Source organism: Mus pahari, chromosome 2 (assembly GCF_900095145.1).
Source record: "Mus pahari chromosome 2, PAHARI_EIJ_v1.1, whole genome shotgun sequence".
Lineage (NCBI taxonomy): Eukaryota > Metazoa > Chordata > Mammalia > Rodentia > Muridae > Mus > Mus pahari.
This window is the reverse complement of record NC_034591.1, coordinates 136,135,669-136,146,696: the sequence shown is the minus strand read 5'-3', so window position 1 is coordinate 136,146,696 and position 11,028 is coordinate 136,135,669.

Genomic DNA, 11,028 nt, shown 5'->3' with positions numbered 1-11,028 from the left:
GCCCAAGGGAAGAGAGGAAAGGGGGGGAGGGGTTGGAGAGAATAGAGAGGGAGAGGAAGGGAGGGGAGACTAGACAAGACAGAGCGTGAAAGCGAGAGAGAGCCTGGGAGAGAGAGACAGAGAGACAGAGGAAGGGAAGAGAGGAAGGGAGGGGAAGATTTGAATTTGCATTTGGACCTTAGATCCTCTACTCATTTACCACAGCCCAAGAGACAACTGAAGTGAGGTTTAGTGGCTGATCTCAGGTTCAAGGTCATGACCTTCACTCTAATTAAACAAGGATAGGAACAGATCTGAGAGTAGTTACTTGGAATCATTTTCCAATCCAATTAAAAACTCCACCTCTACAAAGAGACAGAAAAGTCTAGAACTGATGCTCCTCCACCAAGACAGCACCCTCTAGTGGCAGGGATATGTTGATTGGTACTGGCCTCTAGGGTCCTGCCAACCTGCTCAGGCCTGGTGTCTGATTGATTTTTGTTGTTGTTGTTGTTGTTGTTGTTGCCAACTTGACCCAGACTACAGTCCTTCTGGAAGATGGAGTCTCATTAGAGAATACGCCTCCATAAGACTGGCCTATAGCCCAGTCTACTGGCTTTTTTGACTGATGTGGCAGAATCCAGCCCCTTAGTGCCATGGATTTACCCATGTTGTGCTACCCTGGGTAAGGTGGTCCTGGGTGATACACAAAAGCAGGCTGAACAAGCCATGGGAACCAATCCATTAAGCAACACTCTTTTATGGCCTCTGCATTGGCTCCTGCCTCCAGGTTACTGCCTTGATTTCCTTTCATGAAACACTCTACACTCTAAGTGGAGATTAAACCTTTCTGTTCCCAAGTTGCTTTTGGTCATGATGTTTTCTCACAGTTGTAGAAACCTAAGGCTCTCCTGGCCCCCATCCATTTTACATATGTGTATGTTTGTTTGTCTACATGTTTATTTACTTATGCATTTATATGTGGTAATGGAGCCCAAAGCCTCATTATGCTAAACATGTGCCAAGTTCAAGAATATTTTTTATTTAAAAAAAAGACTCTTTTTTGTTTATTTTTGGAACAGGGTTTCTCTGTGAACCCCCTTCTGTCCTGGAACTCACTTTATAGAACAAGTTGGCATTGGACTCAGAGATTTGCCTGCCTCTGCCTCCCAAGTGTTGGGATTAAAGGCAGTGCCCCTTTTTTAGAAGAAAAGTATTTGAGGGTGTCAACCTTCCCCCTCTGCAGTGACACCCCGCAGAGTCTCAGTTTCAACTCCCCTGAGAAGGGCAGTGCAGACAGTACAGAAGTCCTTCAGCATGCTGGAGAAGGCAGGCATGTAATTCTAGCTACAAAGGAAACTAGGACAGCTGGCCAGAGCCCAGGTGAGTGAGACCCTACCCTAAAAAAATGAAAAAAGATTTAAAAAAAAAGGACTGAAGACCACAGCTTAGTGGTTGAGTTTAGAGTGTTTAGAATAAGTGAACTCCTAGGTTCAGTTGTCAATACTAAAAAAATAAGCGACAGTAATGCAAACAACAATCAAAACAAATCAATGGCCGGGCGGTGGTGGTGCACGCCTTTAATCCCAGCGCTTGGGAGGCAGAGGCAGGTGGATTTCTGAGTTCGAGGCCAGCCTGGTCTACAGAATTCCAGGACAGCCAGGGCTACACAGAGAAACCCTGTCTTGAAAAACAAAACAAAACAAAACAAAAAAACAAAAAAAACAACAACAAAAAAAAACAAATCAATGAAGCGATCACCCAGTGGTTTCCAGCTAGGATTGAAATGAAGAGGGAGAATCAGGAGTTCAAGATCACCGTGGGCTATCTAGGAAGTCTGAGTTTGAGGCTGTCTAGCACTACTTACGATGGATGCTTCAACAAGGGAACAGTCCATGGGTCTCCTGAACCCAGTGCCTCCCAAGAGACCTGGGTTTCATGCATCTGTCTTTGCCACAGGTGCTGGCCATTCGGTGTTTCTGGGTTTACATTTTATATCCAAAAGAATTGTACTGGTTTTGCTTTTTAATTTTTAACTTTTTTTTTTTTTTTTTTTTTTTTAACTATATCTTATTTCATGTGTTTGGGTGTTTTGCCTGCATGTGTGTCTGTCTCCTTGTGTCCCTGGTGGGCATTGGATCCCCAGGAACTAGAATGACAGACAGCTGTGAGCTGCTGTGTGAGGGCTGTTAATTGAACTCAGATCCTCTTTAAGAGCAGCCAATCTCTCCAGCCCTGCCCCTGGCTCGTACCCCCCCCCATCCCTTATTCTCCCCCACCCCCAGTCCTCAGAATAAAAAAAGAAAAAAGAAAGTAGGAAGTTGAGAAAGTCCAGTAAAAAGATGCTCTGGAGCCAGGCATGGTGGCACACACCTTTAATCCCAGCACTCGGGAGGCAGAGGCAGGCGGATTTCTGAGTTTGAGTCCAGCCTGGTCTACAGAGTGAGTTCCAGGACAGCCAGGGCTACACAGAGAAACCCTGTCTCGAAAAACCAAACCAAACCAAATCAAAAAAACAAAACAAAACAAAACAAGATGCTTTGGCTTGCACATCCCTTTGTGCGCCTTCATGACTGTGTTTTTGCAGTGGCGGGGACAGAACCCACAGTATCATGAGCACCAGGCAAGCATTCCACCAGTAATCTATAAATGAGGAATATCCATGGGGCTGGAGAGAGATAGCACAGTAGTTAAGGATACTGTTCTTACAGCGAACTCAGGTTTGGTTCCTAATACAACATGGTGACTCACAACCATCCTTTGTAACTCCGGTTCTAGAGGATTCACTTCCTTCCTCTGATCTCAGTGGGCACCGGGCAAGCATGTAGCACAGACATACATGCAGGCAAAACACTCATAGCACATTAAAATAAATAGCAAGGCTCACATCTTCAATCCCAGCACTCAGAGGCAAAAGCAGAGGATCTCTGTGGGTTCGAGGCTGGCACGGATTAGCAGGAGAGTTCCAGGCCAACCTAGTGAAAAACCCTGTCTAAAAATAAATAAGTGCTAGTGAGATGGCTTAGCGGTGGTTAAGAGCTCTGACTGCTCTTTCAGAGGTCTGGAATTCAAGTCCAGCAACCACATGGTGGCTCACAACCATCTATAGGGGGATCTGACGCCCTCTTCAGGCAGGCAGATGTATGTGCCCTCTTCTTCAGGCAGAAGAGCACTCATACATTAAATAAATAAACAAATAAATAAATAAAGGACTATCTAAATTGTGAGGCAGGTTCTTTTTTTCTTTAAAAATTTTCTATTAGTCAGTTAACTAGTCAATGAATTGTGTGTGTGTGTGTGTGTGTGTGTGTGTGTGTACATGCACATACACATGCAGGGTGGCCAGCACCTTTAACCTCTGAGCTCTCGTCAGGGCCCCCTTTGCAACTTACCAATGAGAAAACTAAGTCTGAGGAAGTTGAAGTCTCTCCTTCAAGGCCAAAGCCTTGACTGTCGCCTGCCCAGCCCTGTGCTAAGATGGTCTCTTGGCTGCTTTCCACACCAAACAGCATTGTGCGTTCAAATACTGATGACAGTATTTCACCCAAGACCTGATGACAGTCTGGGTGAAGCTCAGTGGCAGAGGCCTTTGCTCCGCTTACGCAGTGCAAGGCCCCGCTTTGCCCTCCAGCACTAAGGGATGGGAGGTTCGAACAAATGAAAGGCAGGCTTGGGTCCTTCGAACACAAGTTATGCCCTTCCGCATAAACTGTAAAAACAAAAGTCTGATGCACTAGAGGCACAGCGGGAGGAGTGTTGGGGGGCCTGGGAGGTGGGAGGGTGGAGTGGGGGTGTCGGGGGTGGGGGCACCAAGTGCTATCAACTTAAGCGTCTCACAGTTGAGGTGGCTGGCAGTGCAGGGTTCAAGCTGTGAATTGCTCTCAGAGCCTCTAGGGTTTCTCACCAGCCAGCTCAGGGCACACACTTGCTCCCCGGAAGAGTTCCTCTCCTGTGTCCCCAACTAATGGGACCTTCTGTTAATGCCTACCATTGGCGCTGGGGACCTATTAAGCCCTAAGCTAAGGTAGGGCATCTGACTACTAAACCCAAAGTGTGCTGTCACAAGGACACACCAAGTACAATAATACATGCAATATATGTAACATGTGTCAGAGCACACCACATATATGCGTCTCCTCTGCACTATCAAGTATTACACTGAGGTGACTGACTTTCTCCCGGGATTCAAATGGGCCTTGGCCTCCTGGCCTCTTGAAGTTTCCAGAGCCCCTGCCCTCTATCCCAGAGCCTGCCTCCCCTGCAGTCTGGATTGGAACTGGGCCCCTGAGGGCTCCTCTGTACAGATTAACCCTTTCCTTTCACTCTTCCTGTCCCTGGCAAAGGGCTCTGGGCCAAATGGTCAGACACTGGCTCTTGGGCTGGCGGATGCCATAAACCTGTTTTCCTTGGGGACTCCAGAGATCCATGCCTGACTTTCAGAAGCACAAACGTTTTGTTTGAAATGGCCTCGGGAGGAGAGAGAGCACAGGGCTCCAGACACGTGTTCCTCATTTGCCATTGGTGGGGCACAGGGGCGGGCGGGGGTGGGTGGGTGGGGTGTCGCGGAGTAAACGCCAGCAGGGGAGAGGCAGACTGCAGCAGCTGCTGCCGCCACCACGCCACCAGGGAGTGAGGCTTCTGGGGGGGGGGGGGGGGGGGGGGGGGGGGGGGGGGGGGGGGGGGGGGATGGAGGGAGAGAGTGCACGGAAGAAGGGGTGGGACTTGGGGACGAGGGCGGTGTCACTGGGGAGGAGAGAGCAGGTGGTGGCTTGTTTATCTGCTCAGCTGTTTTGTATCTCTGAGCCTGAGCGCCAGAGACTGAGACCAGAGCAGCTGGGAGGAGAGAAAGCGGTGCAACCCGGAGCCCTAGTGGTCTTTTGCCTTAGTTACAGGTCTCGAAACCAAAGCACAGCCGCCGGAGGGAGATTCACGTGGGTGCTGTCCTCCCTCCTCTGTCTGTAGGGTTGCTTGCCGCCCATATGCTCACTTCTGCCGTGCAGACACCCTGGCAATGCCCTCCTGCACAGTGCAAAGGTTTTCACTGGGTAGTCACCCCCTGGGCTGACACTGGCACAAATGCAATGTAAATATCCCTGGGTCTCACTGGCACAGTCTCATACGTTAATTGGCATGGCCCTGGGGGTGGGGCGGGCAAGTCTGCCAGCTCCTAGCCTCGGTAGCAACCCAGCCTGTTCCAGTGGATGCCATCTGGGTGCAAACAGGTCATCACCCCCAATCTCTGCCCGGTATGCCCCAGCATCTCCGTCCATAGGCTGGGATTTCCCCTCTCCTATATATATATATATATAGTCTAAGACCAACGGAGTTACTAACGGGTCCCCTTCACACCCCAGTGCCTCTGTCTCATTTGCATGCTAAATTGTTCAGAGGCAAAGCTACAGCTTAGTTTGCCCTGCCGCCTTTTGACCTGGTTAATGAACACTGCGGCTTTAGCGCTGGAGTGTTTGGGAGGGAGTCCACCTTAATTACGGTAGTTTGAGAGTTCACTCGCTGTCTCCGCGGCCCTTCCTCCAGCTTTGTTCTTGTTTGTTCAAATGAGAACGTTTTTGGAGACTCTGGTGCCCGAGTCCCTCCCCTCCCCATGAGGATTGCCAAAGGTCTCTTTCTGCCTTCCTCATGGAGCACAAAGCCAGGATGGCTCCGTTGACAAAGGGTCTGCTCCCCTGGCACTGGGCCTAGGGGTTAGGAAGGGGTAAGAAATGCAGATGCCTGCTGGGCTCTTTTAAGCTGCCAGTTTAAAGACACACACGCGCGTGCGCGCGCACACAAACCGCCCCACACGCCATGTCCCAGCTGGCTGCTGAGCACTGCTCCTCTGACCTCTCTCACCTGTGTCCGGAGGGGGCAGGGCAGGAGGGAGGCTTGCTCAGCCTGTTCAGCCTGTGGATGTGCACAGCCACGGCCTTGGTTCTGGGATAGGCTGACTGGGGAAGCGCAGGGATACAGGGGCTGTTTGCAGCTCCCAGCGGCTAACGCTGCTCTTACAACTTCGGTGTTTTGGAGCCATGTTCCCAGGGCTGGATCCTCCCATGTAAAGATACAGGATTGTGCCTCTAACCCCACCTTTTCCCACTTTACAGATACGCTGGCTTTTAGAATGGCAGTTTCCTTGTCTCTAGCCTACTTCCTTTTCCAGACACAAGGCAATCCAATGAAAGTTCTCTCTTCGTGGCAGCAGGTCCCACAGCTAGCCTGTTTAACTGTCTGTTCTTCAACCCCCCTCAGCTTTTGGCCACCCTACTGTCTTCTGACAGTGACGGCACCTCCACCTTCCTTCTATGCCAAATTCTCTAGTCTTCACTTATGAGATGAGAGCTTCAGCTGGCACCCAGTCAGTCATCAGTCGAATGATGGCACCCAGTCAATTGTCAATCGAACGAGCAGCTTGGTTTGCAGTGCTGGGGATGGAACCCCATAGCCTTGCTCATGCCAGGTAAATGCTCTACTCTTGAGCTATCCCCAGCCCCTGTCAATTCTGTTTGTTTGAGACAAGGTCTCATGGACCACAGGCTGGCACCAGATTTGATATGTAGACCAGGCTGGTCCCAAATTTGTGGCAGTCTGATTCATCCTACCAAAAGGTGGGATCGCAGGCACACACCACCACAGCCTGCCCCTAAAAGAAAAAAAATCTTCATTCTTAGATATAGATATATAGATAATTGTCAAGTAGTTTTGATAGAACCCAAGGACTCAGATCCAAGCCTATTGTACCACTATGCCAGGCTCTGAATAAACTACCAACAGGAGGCTTTTTTCTCATTCAAATCTGTCTCTGAAAGTGGGATTTTTATCTTTCATCTTCACAATACTGTTACTGTTCACTCCTAAATTTTTTTTTTTTTTTTTNGAACTCAGAAATTCGCCTGCCTCTGCCTCCCGAGTGCTGGGATTAAAGGCACGTGCCACCACGCCCGGCCTATTTTTTTATTTTTAGAGTGCTTATTTTACTTTCTATTTATATCCTTTTTGCCTGCATGCATGTATGTGCACTGTGTGTGTGAAGCACCATTAGAAGACAGAAGAGGGCGCTTTATCCTGGTGTTAAAGATGGCTGTTACCCGCCCTTGTGGGTGCTGGGAATTAAACTCCAGACCTCTGGAAAAGCAATCAACGTTCTTAACTGCGGAGCCATCTCTCCAGTCCTGATTTCACTACAACCACTGCCACCTCCACCACCACCCAACCCCTGCCATCACTACCTACTACTGCCACCCACTGCCATCACCAGTGGCAGCCATCTTCCAGCAATCTCTCTCTCTCTCTCTCTCTCTCTCTCTCTCTCTCTCTCTCACACACACACACACACACACACACACCCCACAAAGGAAAAAGAAGAGAAACATATTCTGCCCCCCCCCCCAAGTTCTCTAGGGAAGTTAGGAAATGGAGTTGTTCCTTTGGCCACATGTCTGTGAATCTTCAGGAAGTCACTCTTTCTGTAAGCATCAAGGTAGTGGGCACTGTTCAAAAAGGAATGTCTTGTAAATATTACTATGACATCACCCAGCATGCTGTGGGCATTCTTGTAAACAAGCAAGTGAAGGGCAAGATGCTTGCTGAGAGAATTAATGTGCAGGTTGAGCATATGGAGCACTCTAAGACAACATCCTGACTGAAGTGGGCCAAGAGAAAATGATAGGACCACACCCAAGGCCAAAGAGAAGGGCGCTGGGAGTCAACTGGAGCTGCCCCACCAGGAGAAACACACTTCTTCTTTCTCTCTCTCTCTCTTTTTTAAATGTAAGTTATGCATATGCATGCTCTGCTGCATGTAAACCTGCATGTCAGAATTGAGCATTAGAGCTTGTGGGTGCTGGGATTTGAACTCAGGACCTCTGGGAGAGCAGTCGGTGCTCTGAACCACTGAGCCATCTTTCCAACCTAAGAAACACACTTCTTTGTGGGGACGAATGAGAAGGAGCCTAAGCAACTGAGTCTGTTCTCCCTGACGTCATGGCCTAGACTACAAAGTGCTGTTCTTAGAAATGGTGAGAACAACGTAAACAGTAAAGTAGTGTGTTTATGATTGCGTGCAACCTTGGGGTAGGAGCTGCCACTATGGCCATTAGGTCTGGTAGGTGGGGCCTGGCTTTTGGAGTTCCGGAGGGACAGGGCCTTGCTGGTAGAAGCCTGGTGCACCTCAGTGAGTCAGAATAGTCAGGACCTGGAGGTCTCCAGGGGCAGGTTTACAAGGGATCTGTGAGGGCCTCAGGGAAAGCCCTTCTGCCAACCAGGTTGATGTGAATAGCCAACATTCCTCCCTTTTTTGTTTACTAAAACAGCCATCAGGGAAGGGGGCTTGCCTAATGGGAGCATCAAAGTCCTTTTGGGACAAGCTTGATCTTCTTGCTGCAGTCCTCTGGCTCCATAGCTGGGGGTTGGAAATCCTGTACTAGCAATGGATTAAAAGTCTGCTTAGGAATCTTTTGCTGGGCATCATAGCGCACGCCTTTAATCCCAGCACTCGGGAGGCAGAGGCAGGCAGATTTCTGAGTTTGAGGCCACCCTGGTCTACAAAGTGAGTTCAGGACTACACAGAGAAACCTGTCTTGAAAAAACAAAGGGGAAAAAAAAAAGGAAGAAAGAAATCTTTTGACTCTGTTGTTGAAAAAAATCTAGATAGGAAGATTCTGAGGCAGGGTGAGAATAGTAAGAGCAAGAAGCGGGGGGAGGGGGGTAGGAAGAAGGGCAGTGTGTCACTGGGCAGTGGTGGTACACATCTTTAATCCCAGCACTTGGGAGGCAGAGGCAAGTGGATCTCTGAGTTCAAGACCAGCCTGGTCTACAGGTCTGCAGAGGGAGTTTCAGGACAACCAGGGCTACACAGGGAGAGCCTATCTCAAAAAAAGAAAAATAGGCCAGTTGGGGTGGTGGACAACACCTTTAACCTCAGCATTCAGGAGACAGAGGCAGGCAGAGCCTTTTAAATTCAAAAGCAGCCTTGTATACACAGGAAGTTCCAGGACAGCCAGGGATATACAGAAAAATTCTGTCTTAAAAATAAATAACTAGGGGCCTGGAGTGATGGCTCACTGACTGCTCTTCCGAAGGTCCTGAACCACATGGTGGCTCACAACCATCTGTAATGGGGTCTGAAGCCCTTTTCTGGTGTGTCTGAAGACAGCTACAGTGTACTCACATAAATAAAATAAACAAAAAAAGAAACAGAGGGGTAAAGGACTGGGTGGATTTGTGTATATTAATTTGTTACAAGCTAGAGTCACCAGAAAGGAAGGAGCCTCAGCTGAGGAAAGGCCTCCATGAGATCCAGCTGTAGGGAATTTTCTTAATTAGTGATCATGGGGAGGGCCAAGTCCATGGTGGGTGGTGCCATCTCTGGGCTGGTGGTCCCGGGTTCTATAAGAAATCAGGCTGAAAGTCGGGCGTGGTAGCACACGCCTTTAATCCCAGCACTGGGGTGGGGTGGGGTGGGCAGAGGCAGGCGGATTTCTGAGTTCGAGGCCAGCCTGGACTACAAAGTGAGTTCCAGGACAGTCAGGGCTATACAGAGAAACCCTGTCCTGAAAAACAAAAACAAAAACAAAACAAAACAAATTAAAAAAAAAAGAAAGAAAGAAATCTGGCTGAGCAAGCCAGGGGAAGCAAGCCAGTAAGCAGCACCCCTCCATGGCCTCTGCATCAGCCCCTGACTCCAGGATTCTGCCCTGTGTAAGTTCTTGTCCTGACTTCCTTCAATAATGAAGAACAACATGGAAGTCTATGCCAGATAAACCCTTTCTCCCCAATTTGACTTTTGGTCACAGTGTTTCATTGCTGCAATAGAAACCCTAAGACAGGTAGTGTCCAATTTCATATTGGACTGTCACCAAGCTGCTTCTAACATTCTCAGAAATCTGTCTGGAGGTGTCAGGTCTTGTCTTTTACTATTACTTATTTTGCAATTGGTTATCATAGAAGCAACATCCCTCCCTGTCTTAGTCAGGGTTTCTATTCCTGCACAAACAGAAGAAGAATAAATGTAAGCTGAATAAACCCTTCCCCAAGAAGCAAGCTGGGGAGGAAAGGGTTTATTCAGCTTACATTTCCACATTGCTGTTCATCACCAAGGAAGTCAGGACTGGAATTCAAGCAGGTCGGGGAGCAGGAGTGGATATAGAAGCCATGGAGGGATGTTCTTTACTGGCTTGCCTCCCCTGGCTTGCTCAGCCTGCTCTCTTATAGAATCCAAGACTACCAGCCCAGAGATGGTCCCACCCACAAGGGCCTCTCCCCCTTGATCACTAATTGAGAAATTCCCCACAGATGGATCTCATGGGGGCATTTCCCCAACTAAAGCTCCTTTCTCTGTGATACCTCCAGCTGTGTCAAGTTGACACAAAACTAACCAGTACAATTGACCCCTTGTCAACTTGACACACAAACACATCACTAGTAAGCCTCAGCCTTTAGTTCTTATTCATCCCCAAGATCTAAACAACTTTAAAAGTCCCACAGTCTTTACATATTAAAAGTTCAATCCTTTTAAAATACCTACTATCTTTTAAAATTCAAAATACTTTAAAATTCAAAGTCTCTTAACTCTGGGCTTCACTAAAAAAAAAAAAAAAAAAATCTTCCTTCAAGAGGGAAAAACATCAGGGCACAGTCACAATCAAAAGCAAAAATGAATCTCCAACTGTTCAATGTCTGGGATCCAACTCACAATCTTCTGGGCTCCTCCAAGGGCTTGGGTCACTTCTCCAGCCCTGTCCTTTGTAGCACAGGGCTTGTCATCTAGGCTCCAGCTGCCTGTTCTCCACTGCTGCTGCTGTTCTTGGTGGTCATCTCATGCTACTGGCATCTCCAAAACACTGCTGTCTTCCACTGTAACTAGGCTTCAACACTAGCCTCTCATAGGCTCTCTTCANAGTGTCAAGCCTCAACTCCTTTGCATGACCCCTTCAGTCCTGGGCCATCAATTGCAACTGGGCCTGCACCTTCACCAATGGCCTTCCATGGCCTCTCACAGTGCTTCCATGGCCTCAGCTGCTCTGCATGACCCCTTCATGCCTTCAAAACCAGTAC